This window comes from Eucalyptus grandis, chromosome 2 (genome assembly GCF_016545825.1).
Source record: "Eucalyptus grandis isolate ANBG69807.140 chromosome 2, ASM1654582v1, whole genome shotgun sequence".
Lineage (NCBI taxonomy): Eukaryota > Viridiplantae > Streptophyta > Magnoliopsida > Myrtales > Myrtaceae > Eucalyptus > Eucalyptus grandis.
Window position 1 is genome coordinate 43,536,694 of NC_052613.1, and position 13,681 is coordinate 43,550,374.

Below are 13,681 nucleotides of genomic sequence, written 5' to 3' on the forward strand. Positions count from 1 at the left end.
TCGAAACTGGTTCCCGGACCAATTCAAACAAGGTCTGAATTTTGGGAACCGATTCCCAGACCAGTTTCAATTGTAATCGGTTCTTGACACTGTTTTCCGGATGGGCCAAACCAGGAATTGGGTAAACCCGGTCCGGTTGCACACCCCTATTTTTCTTTGAACTGGAGTATGGTGCTTGCTTTGGTGTTGTCATGGGATTGCTGGATGAGCTTAGCAAATAAGTTTATACAACGGTCCCAAGGTGAGGTCTTTGTTGTTTCTACAAGTTATGTTAAAGCGAGTGCCCACCCATGTGGTTGTTCAATTGCCCAGTGGAAAGCTGTCTTGAGATTTGTGGCTTTGGTGGTGCTCCGTTTGAGGAGTATGTCTGTTTCTGCGTTTAGTGGATAGGGGAGGCAAGCAAATCTTTGCCCCATCGTTACAATGAATGTTATAGCCTGGAACTGTCGAGGCATCGTGGGAAACTCCTCCGTAAGTGAGCTGAAGGCTAATTGCCCTTTTCTTAACCTTGATATTGTGTTTCTATCAGAGACAGAATGTGATACTAGTCGGGTAGAGGCTTTTAAAAGATGGATTAGATTTATCCACTCCTTCTCAATTCCTACGGATAATACAGCCGGAGGATTAGCCATCATTTGGAAAGATCCTGTAGCCTTATCCATTTCCTTTGCAGACAAAAACCGAATTCATGCAGAAGTCTCTAACATAGAAAATCTTGATCAAATGTGGCGGCTTTCATTGGCAATGCACCTCTTTATTTTGGCCCTAAGCAATTATATTGGGATGGTTTCACTAGTTGGGTTTGGAACTTGGGAGAGGACTGGGTTGGTATTGGAGATTTCAATGAGACTATCTACGACTCGGCGGCATCCAACAGATTGGGCCCAGGCCCATGTCGTTGCTGCCCAGCAGATTTTATGGATCTAATGGGCTATGTCAATCTTGGGTTTAAAGGCAAGCCTTATACATGGACAAATGGCAGAGGGGGCTTTGCAAGCACTAGATCGAGTGATCTATTCGACCTCATGGTGTGAGAAATTCCCCCGGGCAGGGGTTGTCCACTTACCGGTCATCAATTTAGATCATTCTCCTACTTGGTTGAATTCTATTTCTGTTGACAACAAGTCGGGACGCCCTTTTAAATTTGAAGCTACTTAGTTGCAGGACTCAACTTGTATTAAGGTAATGGAAAAGGCATGGAACAACGAGGTGGTAGACAATTCAAGGGCCTCATGGCTTAGGAAATTAAAATTCCCAACGATAGCTTTGAAAAGGTGGAACAAGGAACATTTTGGCATTTACCAACAGCGCCTCAAGGTTTTGAACTCGTCACCTGATTCCATTCAAAGGGATGATCCTCCAGAAGAGAATAACAAGAGAGAAGGACATCAAGGAGGCTATTAATGAGCAATGGGAGAGATTGGAGAAGATCTGGAAGCAAAAATTAAGACAATCATAGCCGTAAGAAGGTGATTGAAATACTAAATTTTTTCATCACTCTACCACTATTAGGAGGCGCAAAAATTATATTTTGGCAGTGCAGTCAGATAGAGGCTAATGGATCACGAATATAGATGAGATTAAAGGTTTTTTTCTAACCAAGTATACAGAGCTTTTCTTAGGACCCACACTTGATCCACACCCCTTTATAGGGGAATTATTTCCTAAGGCTATTTCTAAAGAGGAGAACTTTGAACTTCTGGCGATTCTAACGGATGATGAAATCTATAACTTTCTTAAAGCGATGGCCCCTCTAAAATCACCAGGCCTAGACAAATTTCATGCCATCTTCTATGTGAAATGCTAGAAAGTGGTGAAGGCCTAGGTTGTTCAAATTGTACAGCACTTTTTCCACACAAGTTTGCCTTACCACAATAATCATACTTTCATAGTACTTATTCCCAGAACATATAATGCACATACTTTTACCTAGTTTCGTCTCATAAATTTGTATAATGTGAGCTACAAACTTTTTTCTAAGTTGTTAGCTAATAGACTAAAAGGGTTTCTTAGCCGTATTATTTTACCTCAACAATCGACTTTTGTTCCTAATAGAAGTACATGGGAGAACTCAGTAATGACGCAGGAAGTTAAATACTCCATGAAAAAGAAACAAAATGGAAGGGCCTTTGTGGGAGTCAATTGTAGAATCTACGGTGCACATCGAAGCAAGTTCTAATTCAGACCAATTATCTTCATAGTCCACTTCGAAGTTATCATCTCCTACAGCTGATCGTGTTTCCCCATGATGTTCAGGACGGATTACTTGCCCTCCTATGTGGACGAAGGACTATGTTTGTGCATCCCTCAACTCAATAGGTACCTTATATCCTATCTTTTCTTATGTTTTGTTTGATCACCTGTCTATGGAACATTTGTGCTCCATTAGTCGTATTTCCAAGGAGATAGAGTCATCATCCTACGACAAAGTAGTTCGTGATCCACAATAGCAAAAGGCCATGGAAGCAGAGCTACATGCTTTAATAGAAAATCACACATGGGATATAGTTCCATTACCTGCTCATCGGGAACCCATTGGCTACAAATGGGTATATAAGATCAAGTACAAGGCTGATGGATTAGTTGAACGGTATAAGGCCCTCATAGTGGCCAAAGGCTTTACACAACATGAGGGTTTCGATTATCAGGAGACGTTCTCTCTAGTCGCATGGGACGTTATTGTTCACTCATTTATTTTCATTGCTGCTTTCCCAAATTGGGACTTACATCAAATGAATGTTCACAATACCTTCCTTCATGGCAATTTCGATGAATAAATCTATATGGACCTTCCACTAGGATTACAGCGACAGGGGGAGCTTGGAGTATATCGTCTTCGTGAGTCCCTTTATGAGCTTAAGCAAGCTTCTTGACAATGGTATGCAAAGTTTACTACAACTCTTACAGCCATTGGTTTCAAGCAATCAAAGCATGGCTATGCCCTCTTCACTTGGACAAAAGGTATGTCATCAATCTACCCGATAATATATGTTGATGATATACTTATTATGAGAAACGATGGATTGGCCATCAAGATTTTCAAAGAATATTTGCATTCTACTTTTCGCATTAAGGACTTGGGACCTCTAAAGTATTTTCTTGTTTTTGTAATTGCTTGCTCAGACTTGAGAATCTTTCTAAGCCAACAGAAATTTGTGTTAGAAATCATCTCTGAAGCAAGCTTATCAGGATGTAAACCGGCTACCATCCCTATCGATCAGAACATCAAGTTAACTACCATTGATTTTGACACTGGATCATCTTCTAAGATTGATGACCCACTACTTGAAGATCTATCTCACAATCAAAGGCTTATGGGGAAACTCATATATCTCACCATGACAAGGCCAGATATCGGCCATATATATATTATGCAGTGTAGACACTCAATCAATTTATGCATAATCCAAAGGAATCTCACGTAATGTAGCCTTGAAGGTTGTAAAATATTTAAAGAGATGTCCATGATTTGGAATATTCTTCTCTCGAGATCGCAATTTGGAAATGAATGCTTATTATGATACAGACTATGTCACGTGTCCCAGGAGCCGAAGATCAATAACTGGTTTTTGCATTAAATTGGGAAAGTCTTTACTTTCATGGAAAACGAAAAAGCAATCAACTGTATCATTATCATTTGTTAAAGCCGAATACCTTGCCATGACCAAAGCCGTTTGTGAAATAATTTGGATACAAGGCTTCCTTTCAAACCTTGGGATACGGGTCAAAGGATCAACAAACTTATTTTGTGACAATGATGTAGCAATCAAACTCACGGGGAATCCCATATTTCATGAGAGAATGATGTTGGAGAAATCTTCTTGAAGTGTTTTGAAGTTGACAAAACGTTTCTATCAGTCTAGTCTGAAGGCTTGCAGACTCTGCTATTTAAAGTCTGAAGACCTCCGGACAGCCAGACTCAAGACTCAAAGTCTATCCTCATTGACAGTCTCTAATCCGTTGAAGAAAGATTATCCAGAACTGTATGTTTCGTTAAGGATTTAACCTTATCAACTGGAGAAGATCTTGTGGCTGGAGAAGACATAACGGAGTCATTTGATTGATCGAAGATTGACTCGATAATTGAAGATCCGGTGATTGCCTAAATATTATTGGAAGGTTCTGCTTATGGAAACCGAGATCCTGATTGTATGGGCGAACATGATTGATGGACTATCAACACTTTCCTTTAATAGCTTGAACAATCTTCTTAATTGATTCCGTCCAACGGGTAGATTGGAGGAATTCCTTTGGTAAGTGCCAACGGGTATGATGGCATAAAGGAGTATATAAGGAAGACTGTCTTAGTTGTTCAAGGTGTGCGCGATAGAAGAATTCCAAAGTCTGAAGCTCCTTTTTGTTTAGACAATTCCTTTGAGAGAATACTTGTATATAAAAGAGAGTCTATATTTGTGAGAAATCTTGAGGAGGTGTGGTAGAACATCTACACTGTGGAATCAAGGCAAAGCTGTGCTGTAACTTCTCTTTTGTTCATAGTGGAATCCAGCCAATAGGCTGTCAGTGAAGAAGAGTGGACGTAGGCTTGATATGCCGAACCACTATAAACCGCTTGTTCAATTTTTCTCTTCTCTCGTCTTACTTTAATTATCGTTTCCTTCAAATGTCTAGTATTGTGCAATTGTTGAAGAAAAATCTTTTATATACCTATTCACCCCCCTCTAGGTACTCATACTAGCAATATCAATTGGTATCAGAGCCTATGTACTTACTTTATTTGAAGTGTTTTACTTCGTAGTAAAAGATCCATGGCTAGTATGCTAGCACCGGGCTGATGGAAGGGCAAAGCAATACCAGACCACCCTACTTTGATGGAAAGGATTACAACATCTGGAAGAACAAGATGAAAGCTTTCCTACGATCAAAGGATCCTCTCGGAATGGGACGTTGTAGAAAAAGGAATTACTCCTACCACCGCATCGGTCCGCATCGAGTCCGAAAGAGGAAAAGAAACCGATGAAACCAGCGGAATGTCTCGGGGAAGAAATAATCAAGAGACAAGCACTCGATGCAAAAGCAATTTACTCCTTATATTGTGCTTTATCACCAACTGAATATAATAGAATATCTTCTTGTGGTACAGCAAAAGAAGTTTGGGACAGATTGCATATCACCTATGAAGGAACAGATCGAGTGAAGGAAACAAGAATCAACATTCTTCTCGGACAATACGAAGCCTTCGTAATGAAACCAGGGAGAATCTATATCCGACATGTTTAGTCGTTTTACGAGATATTGTGAATGGTCTTGAAAATCAAGGTCAACCAACTTCGATCCCATGAAGGTAAACAAGCTACTACGTGGACTCTCCAGGATTGGAATCACATAAAGACTTTGATAAGAGAGACGCAAAGAATTATGCCACTATCGTCGACGAGCTAATTGGAACTCTTCAGTCTTATGAAGTGGAACGGATCAATGAAGATGAAGATCCAAAAGGTAAGAAATCCATTGCATTAAAATCAAATGATGATTCGATGATACAGATTCGAAGATGATATGGACGATGAGGAGCTTGCTCTCATGATAAGAAGATTCAGAAAACTGAATAGAAAAGGAAGAAGGTTCAACTCAAAGAAACAAAGCTTTCAAAGACAGCAGACCAAGTCTGATGATGAGGAACCAAACAAAGACGTAGTCCGCTTTGAATGTAAGAAAAAGGGACACATCGGACCCAACCGTCCTCTTCGAAGAAGAAGAAAGGAAAAGCTGAAAAATTTCGAAAAGCTCTCAAAGCCGAAACCTGGAGTGATACAGAGTGTGAAGAAAGTGATAATGAATATGCCAATCTATGTCTGATGGCACAATCAGATTCAGACTCTGGATCAGACTCAGATAGTTAATTTGAGGCAAGTAATTTTAAAATTCCTGTCAAAGTTTCTAAATACATTGATGAACTATGTTTTAGTCTTAAGAATTCTCTCAAAAGAATTTCCGAACTGAAAAAGGAAAACTCAGCTCTAAAACAAAAGGAAAATGTTTTAGTAGAAAGAGTTAAAAGTCTAGACTTGACTGTTTCCAATCTTAAAGAAAATGAAGATAATCTTTTAAAAGAAAATGCTTTTTTAAAAACAGACTTATCAAATATATCAAAGAAATTTTCAATAGGGTCTGAAAAACTTGAGAAAATTCTCTCAGCTCAAAGACCTTACTTCAATAAGTCCGGTCTAGGTATGTTAGAAGAAACAATTCCCTTGATTGATTTTCCTAAAGTAAAAGAAAGAATTAAGAAAAGACTCTCGAGAGAGGTTTACAAAAATCACTTCAAGAAAGTTTTTGTAAAATCTGTAGGTAGAAATGCTCTAAGATGTTCAAAATGCAACAGTCCAGGATCACTTTGAAAAAGAGTGTCCTATGGTTTGGAAACCCGTTAAGAAAATATGGGCTAATACTACTTATGTTACTAACACCAAAGGACCCAAGAAAGTTTGGGTACCAAAGAAAGCTTGAGACTCTTTTTTAAATGCAGGTCACCGTCAAGAAAAAGATAAAGTGGTATCTTGACAGTGGATGCTCAAGACACATGGAGACTCAAATTGTTTTATAAAGCTTGCTCAAGTAAATGGTGGAAAAGTTTCATTTGGAGGAAACAGCAAATGAAGTATTGTGGGATTTGGAACTGTGAAAATTGGAAATCTCACAATAAGTAATGTTTCCTTAGTGGAAGGACTCAATTACAATCTTCTCAAAGATTAGTCAATTGTGTGATACTTTTGGTTTCAAGATCTTCTTTCAAGAAGGAATATGTTCGGAATCGCAAAGACTCTACTCGATCTTTCATGGGTCGTAGACATGGAAACATCTATCTTCTGGATGTGAAACCAAATGAATCGCAATGTTTTATCTCGATTCAAGACGAAGCAAGCTTATGGCACATAAAGCTTGGTCATGTCAACATGAAGCAATTAGCCAAAATCTCATCAAAGCAGCTTGTTCGAGGACTACCCAAATTACCTTATCAAAAGACTGATCCATGCACTCCATGTATTCCGGGAAAGGGTAAGAAATTCATTTAAGCCAATAAATCATGTCTCTACTAATCATGTGCTACGGTTGCTGCATATGGATCTCTTCGGACCAACCAGAACACAGAGTATTGGAGGTAAGAAATATTGCCTAGTAATTGTGGACGATTACTCCCGTTTTACTTGGGTATATTTCCTTGCAAGTAAGTCCGAAATCTTCTCGTATTTTGAAAAGTTTGCTAAAAAGGTTCAAAATGAAAAAGGATGTGTTATCTGTATAAGAACAGATCATGGAGGTGAATTTGAAAATCAAGATTTTACAAAATTTTGTGATGAATCTAGCTTTAATCATATGTTCTCCTCTCCATATACTCCTCAGCAAAATGGAGTTGTGGAAAGAAAGAACAGATCTCTTCAAGAAATGGCTAGAACTCTTTTAATTGAAAGCAAGATTTCTTCACGATTTTGGGCTGAAGCCGTTTCAACAGCATGTTATATCATCAATAGAGTCTTCTTAAGACCTATTCTAGAGAAAACCCTTATGAGTTGTTCAAAGATAAGAAGCCTATTGTTTCATACTTTCATGTATTCGGTTGCAAATGTTTTATATTGAAAAATGCAAAAGATCGAGTTGGTAAGTTTGAAGAAAGATCAAATGAAGGTATCTTCCTTGGATATTCTACATCAAGCAAAGCCTTTAGAGTCTATAACAAGAAGAGCTAGTCTGTGGAGGAGTCAATGAATGTCAAATTTCAAGACTCAACGCAAGATAAATCAAGTCAGACTCATCAAGAAGAGTTTGAACCTGCTCCAAACCTTCCAAAGCTTACAACTCAAGAAGCATCTCAGACTCTGGAAAATCAGCATCGGGATGTTCGTAAAGATCCAAACAAAGAGAGAGATCATCAACCAGACAAATCAACAAGTAACTGGAAGCATAAGTCCAGTCATCCCAAAGATCTTATAATCGGCGAAATTAATGAAGGAATTCGCACCAGATCCAAAAGGCGAGAAGAGTCTAGTGCTGTGGCTCTCGTTTTTGAAATTGAACCAAAAAGCATAGAAGAAGCTTTATCTGATGAAAGCTGGATTGAAGCTATGCAAGAAGAGCTCGATAGTTCAGCATTAATGATGTCCGGGAATTGACATCCAAACCAAAAGGTAAAACTGTTATTGGAGCTAAATGGGTGTTCGAAACAAGATGAATGAGAAAGGAAAAGTCGTACGAAACAAAGCAAGACTCGTGGCCAAGGGATATACGCAAGAAGAAGGAATAGACTATGATGAGACTTACGCTCCAAGTAGCAAGGTTAGAAGCTATTCGACTATTACTTGCGTTTGCTTGTTATAAGAATTTCAGGTTATTCCAAATGGACGTCAAAAGCGCCTTCCTAAATGGATTTATCCATGAGGAAGTTTATGTGGAACAACCACAGGGTTTGAAGACCCAAAGAAGCCGGACTCGTCTTTAGACTGAAAAATGCTTTGTATGGTTTAAAGCAAGCACCTCGAGCTTGGTACGACAGATTAAGTAAGTTTTTAATAGAGATAAATGCACCAGAAGTCCTAAAACTTGTCACGAAAGTGCAATTGAGTCCTAAAACTTGCAAAAAATGCAATTGAGTCCTAAAATTTGTCACGAAAGTGCAATTAAGTCTCTCCGTTAGTTCCGTCCAATTACACAAACGGTAAAAGCTGAGCTGGCTTATTTTAACAATTTTTCTCTCTTAAGGTAAATAACTTAAAGCCCAAATTCCACGTGCGCAAAACGAGAACGTTTTGGACATTTACTAATCATCATCATTCTTCTCTTGCACGAAGCCCTCATTCTCTCTTCGTCCTCTCCCCTCTTTGTTTTCCCAAATCCAAGTTCCGAGCCCTAAATCCCAAGCGAGTTCGTGCGAGCCCCGAGATCGAAGCTACGGGTTACCTTCTTTGTCGATCGCGAGTTCACACAAGCCCTAAATCAATGGTCTCGAGATATCTTCATCATCGATCACCGGTCCTTGCGAGTCATCCCTCCTCATGGTGTCGCGATGGCAAATCGAAGGCTCGCATCAAACCTCTTCTTGTTGCGTGCGAGTCATCCTGCGGAAGCGAGCCCGTGCAAATCGTAAGTCGTACAAACCCTAAATTGTCATTTCGTTGTGTGGTGGTGCCAAATCGAAGGTCCGCGTTCAATCTCATGCATCCATGCCATTTTCCAGAATGACTACGCTATTCCCACTTACATGCATCCTCTGAACAAACATAAGCCCATTAATACCGTGCTCGAGTTTCTCCTTCTGTTGTTGATCAAGTTTACATATAATTTTTCTATGACTGGCTTTATTCACGAAAGAAATTCCGTCATAAAGCCAAGTTTCACTTGTAAAAGGCCCTAAAAATGTTTCGAGTAGAGTCGACTAGAGAAAGAAAAATGGGAGAGTTAGAGCTTGAGCATGACGATGTGTAGACGAGGAGAGATGGAGAGGGCATCATGATTAGAGCAAGTCGTATTGCTAGAGCGAATTTGTGCGAGTTGTTCATTCTCTTCTGATTGTTGCTTCTCTATTTTTCGGAAATTGCAGGTAAGGAAATTGGCAAATATCTTTGTCAAACATTGGCTTCATAGAGGATTGAAATCGACCAGTCACCGAATACTTCGAGATGGCATTGGTTGTGTGAAAGAACCAGCATTCTTGTAAGAATCTATCGTGGATATATAATTCGACATTGTTGCTGGATGGAATTGCAACTTTTTCCATGTAGTGTTTTGTAAAGTGGCAAATCAACGGCTGACTCTCTCCTTTGTGTAGGTATCACACTTAGCCCTTTTAATCAAAATCAGTTGGTACTGCTTTATTAAGATTAGAAATAATTATGGTCATCATAATAAATGAAACTATTTATTTTTATCCCTTGCAGGTTCGATGGCCAACAATAAAGCCCCTGTTACTGTTTTCTTTGGAGGTAAATTTCAAGTAGGACCACCATTGGAATACATAGGTGTAAAGGTCAATGTTGTCGAAATTGACTTAAGTGATGGTTCATTGTCTAATGTAACTAGAGTTATTGAGGCTTTGGGTGGGTGCAAAATAGAGAAACTCTATTACGAGTTCCCGAAGTAGTATTGTTGAAAATTGTCTTAGATATTTATGGGATGATTCTGCTGTGATAGATCTCTTCTATCATCATCTATATTATGAAATTATTGAACTATATGTGGAGTATGTTGATGATAAAGAGACAAGCTATTTGAGATAGAAAATGAAGGTCTGTATGATGTGGATGTGGAAAGAGTTCATAAGGTGACTAGTAAAGTGTTCGAAAATGTGATTGGTAATCCTAATGATGACATGAATTGGGTTGAAGTTGGTGATGGGGAACTAGATGATAATGAGAATGCTGGTAATGTCTTCGAAAATGTGAGTGGGAATGCTAATGATGGCAAGAATCAGGTTGAGGTTGCTAATGAAGATCAAAATGATGATGATGATGATACATTTAATTTGGTGGATACGGAACACTCAAGTGATGATGATCATCTTGAACTGATTGAAGCAAGGACAAAGTTAAAGGAATATTCAACTGTACATAAGCTCATGACCGGGGTTAGCATTGAACCAGTTGGTACTTCCCAATCAAATGTTAACTTACCAATAGTAACTTGTCCTCAGTCTGTGGATGAATCTGGGTATGAAACATAATACTATAATTCAGATGATGAAGAAAGTTTTCATTTGAGTTCCAATGATGAGGGTGAAGAGGAGGAAGATGTTGTTCTTTCAAGGAAGGGAAGTAGGTTCCCATCATATATTCGAAATGATACTAATCCAAAGTATTCGTTGTTGGCATGACATTCGAGGATGCAATTGAGTTCAAAGATGCAATTTTGAGATATTCAGTGGCTGAGCAAAGGGCAATTAAGTACACAAAGAATACTAGCAGATTTGTGAGAGCGAGGTGTGCGCAAACCAATTGTAAGTGGATGATTTATGGCGCTCTTGATAACAACACCGGATCATTTCATTTGAAAAATATGTGGATGAGCATATATGTAGTATCACTTTTGAGAACAAGAGAGTAACTAGTGCTTACTTAGCCAAACATTTCATGACTCTAATTTCTGCAATGCCTAAAATTAAGGCACCGGAATTGAAGAAACTAGTTAGGGAACAACTAGGGGTGAATGTTACCGTGAGTCAATGTAGGAGAACAAAACTAAAAGTGTTGAAGGCATTGGAAGGCAATTATAGTAAGGAGTATGCACAAATGTGGGACTACTTGATGGAGCTTTACACTGCAAGCCCCGCAAGCATTTTTAAATTGAAAGTTGAAAGGCCATTACCAGATTCCCTTCCATTATTTGATAGGGTTTATATTTGCTTCGACTCTTGCAAGAAAGGGTTTTTGACAGGATGTAGAAAGGTCATTGGACTAGATGGATGTTTCTTGAGAGGCTTAATCAAGGGTGAGTTGTTGTGTGCTGTAGGGAGGGATGCCAATAACCAAATGTATCCAGTGGCATGGGCAGTGGTAAGAATTGAGAATAAGGACACATGGACATGGTTTATCGACTTGTTGAGGTTAGAGCTCGATATGGATAATGGTAGTGGTTGGGCTTTAATAAGTGACCAACAAAAGGTATGTAATACTTTGTTGTCACTCATCTTGAAATTGTTTGTGACACTTTACATAATGTTTATTAGTTTTAATATTTTTTTTTCCGTTTTATGTATTTGTCGTGGTCTAATCCCTTCGGTTGCTGAACTTTTACCAAGGGCGGTAACACAGGATGTGTGCAAGGCATATATATTCCAATTGGGGTAAAAAATATAAAGGAAAACAATTGGTGAAACAGTTCTGGAAATGTGCCAAGAGTACTAATATGGCAGATTTTGAGGTCCATAGACAGAGATTGAAGGAAATGACTCCACAAGGTCATGATGATCTATTCCAAACTGATCCGAAACACTGGTGCAAAGCCTTCTTTGACACCAACATAAAATGCGATGTCATTGATAATAATCTTTGTGAAGCTTTTAATGGTAGATGTGTTGAAGCTAGGTGCAAAGCCATTGTGAATATGCTGGAAGATATTAGAATCATGGTCATGAATAGAATGCACAAATCGGAGAGATGCATGTGCTAGGTGGAAAAGAAATTATGGTCCAAGAATTATGCATAAGTTACATCAAAGCATACAACCGCTAGTAGGTATTGCCATTTGATATGGAATGGAGAACAAGGATATGAGATTATGGAAGGTGGTGACAAATATGTGGTTGACTTAAATTTGAAGACTTGTTCTTGCAGAAGTTGGGACTTAAGTGGAATTCCATGTTGTCATGCAATATGTGCAATACATCATAAGCAAAATGATCCAGGTGACTACCTAGCTGAGTGCTTCAGCAAGGATAAATACCGAGTACTTATCAATTCATGATGCCTACCTGTGAGGGGACAAAAGTTTTGGAAAAAAACCAACAAAGATGCTCTTCAACCCCACCGGTCAAGAAGATGCCGGAAGGCCAAAAAGGAGCAGAAAAAAGCAATCAATTGAGCTTGTAAAAGGTGACAGAATGACTAAAGAAGGTAGACAAATGACTTGTTCTACTTGCAATATCATTGGACATAACAGCAAGGGATGTCTATTGAAAAAGGTATATCTTCATGTCGATACTAAGTTTATTATCTTAATATGCCGTCAATTAATACTTGTCATGTGCTTCTCAGGCTAATGCTCAAGTCAATGTACATACATCAAGTGCCGATGTCAATGCACCCGAATCTGCGAATAAAAGAGAACAAGTAAGTTATTCTAATCTTGATATGCAATATATGAATACGTCAATAGTACATTTAATGATAATGACCATAAAATTAGGCCAAAGCTAAAGCGATGCCAAGTACAAGTGAAGGAGGATCTAAAGGTCAAGATATTACTTTTGTGGAGGCAAGCGCAGAATGTGGTGGGCAAGCCAATGCTTCAGCTCAAGCTTGTAGCGGGGCCAATGCTTTTGCTGAAGTCACTATTGATCAAAGACAAGGAATTTATTCTGCTCAAGCAAGTGTAATAGCACATGATGGACCACAAAAAATTCCAGTGAGTAATACCTCAATCCCCATGTATTTATATGTTGTCATTTATTCTCATGTCAAATGCTTTTTCCAGTTTAAGAGACCCGCAATCGAAAAGGAAAAGATGCAAGGGCAATCACAATCAAAGAAGAAGAAAATGGTAGGATTTGGTTGTTACACAAACCCTAGGACAAACCTTCAAACTCTCAATGTGAGTAATGTTTTAACATTTTATAATGATAAGTCACTGTCTCATTGAGCTAAAATATGTCCATTATAATGCAGCCCGGTACTCTGGTGCAAGATTATTGAGCCTACCAAACAAAGGAGTAATTACAAGAGCCTTCAATACAAAGGCACCATCACAATCCCAAGTCAACGCACAACCTCAATTTTTAACAAATTTTCCTCAAGAGCATGTTGCTACAAAGGCGAAGGCGCCATCACAGTCTCAAGCCACTTCCCAACCTCAATCATTAACAAATTTTCCTCGAAAGCATGTTGCTACAAAGGCGAAGGTGCCATCACAGCCTCAATCATTAAGAAATTCTTCTCAAAAACATGTTGCTACAAAGGCAAAGGTGCCATCACAGCCTCAAGCTAGTTCCAAGCCTCAGTCATTAACAACTTTTCCT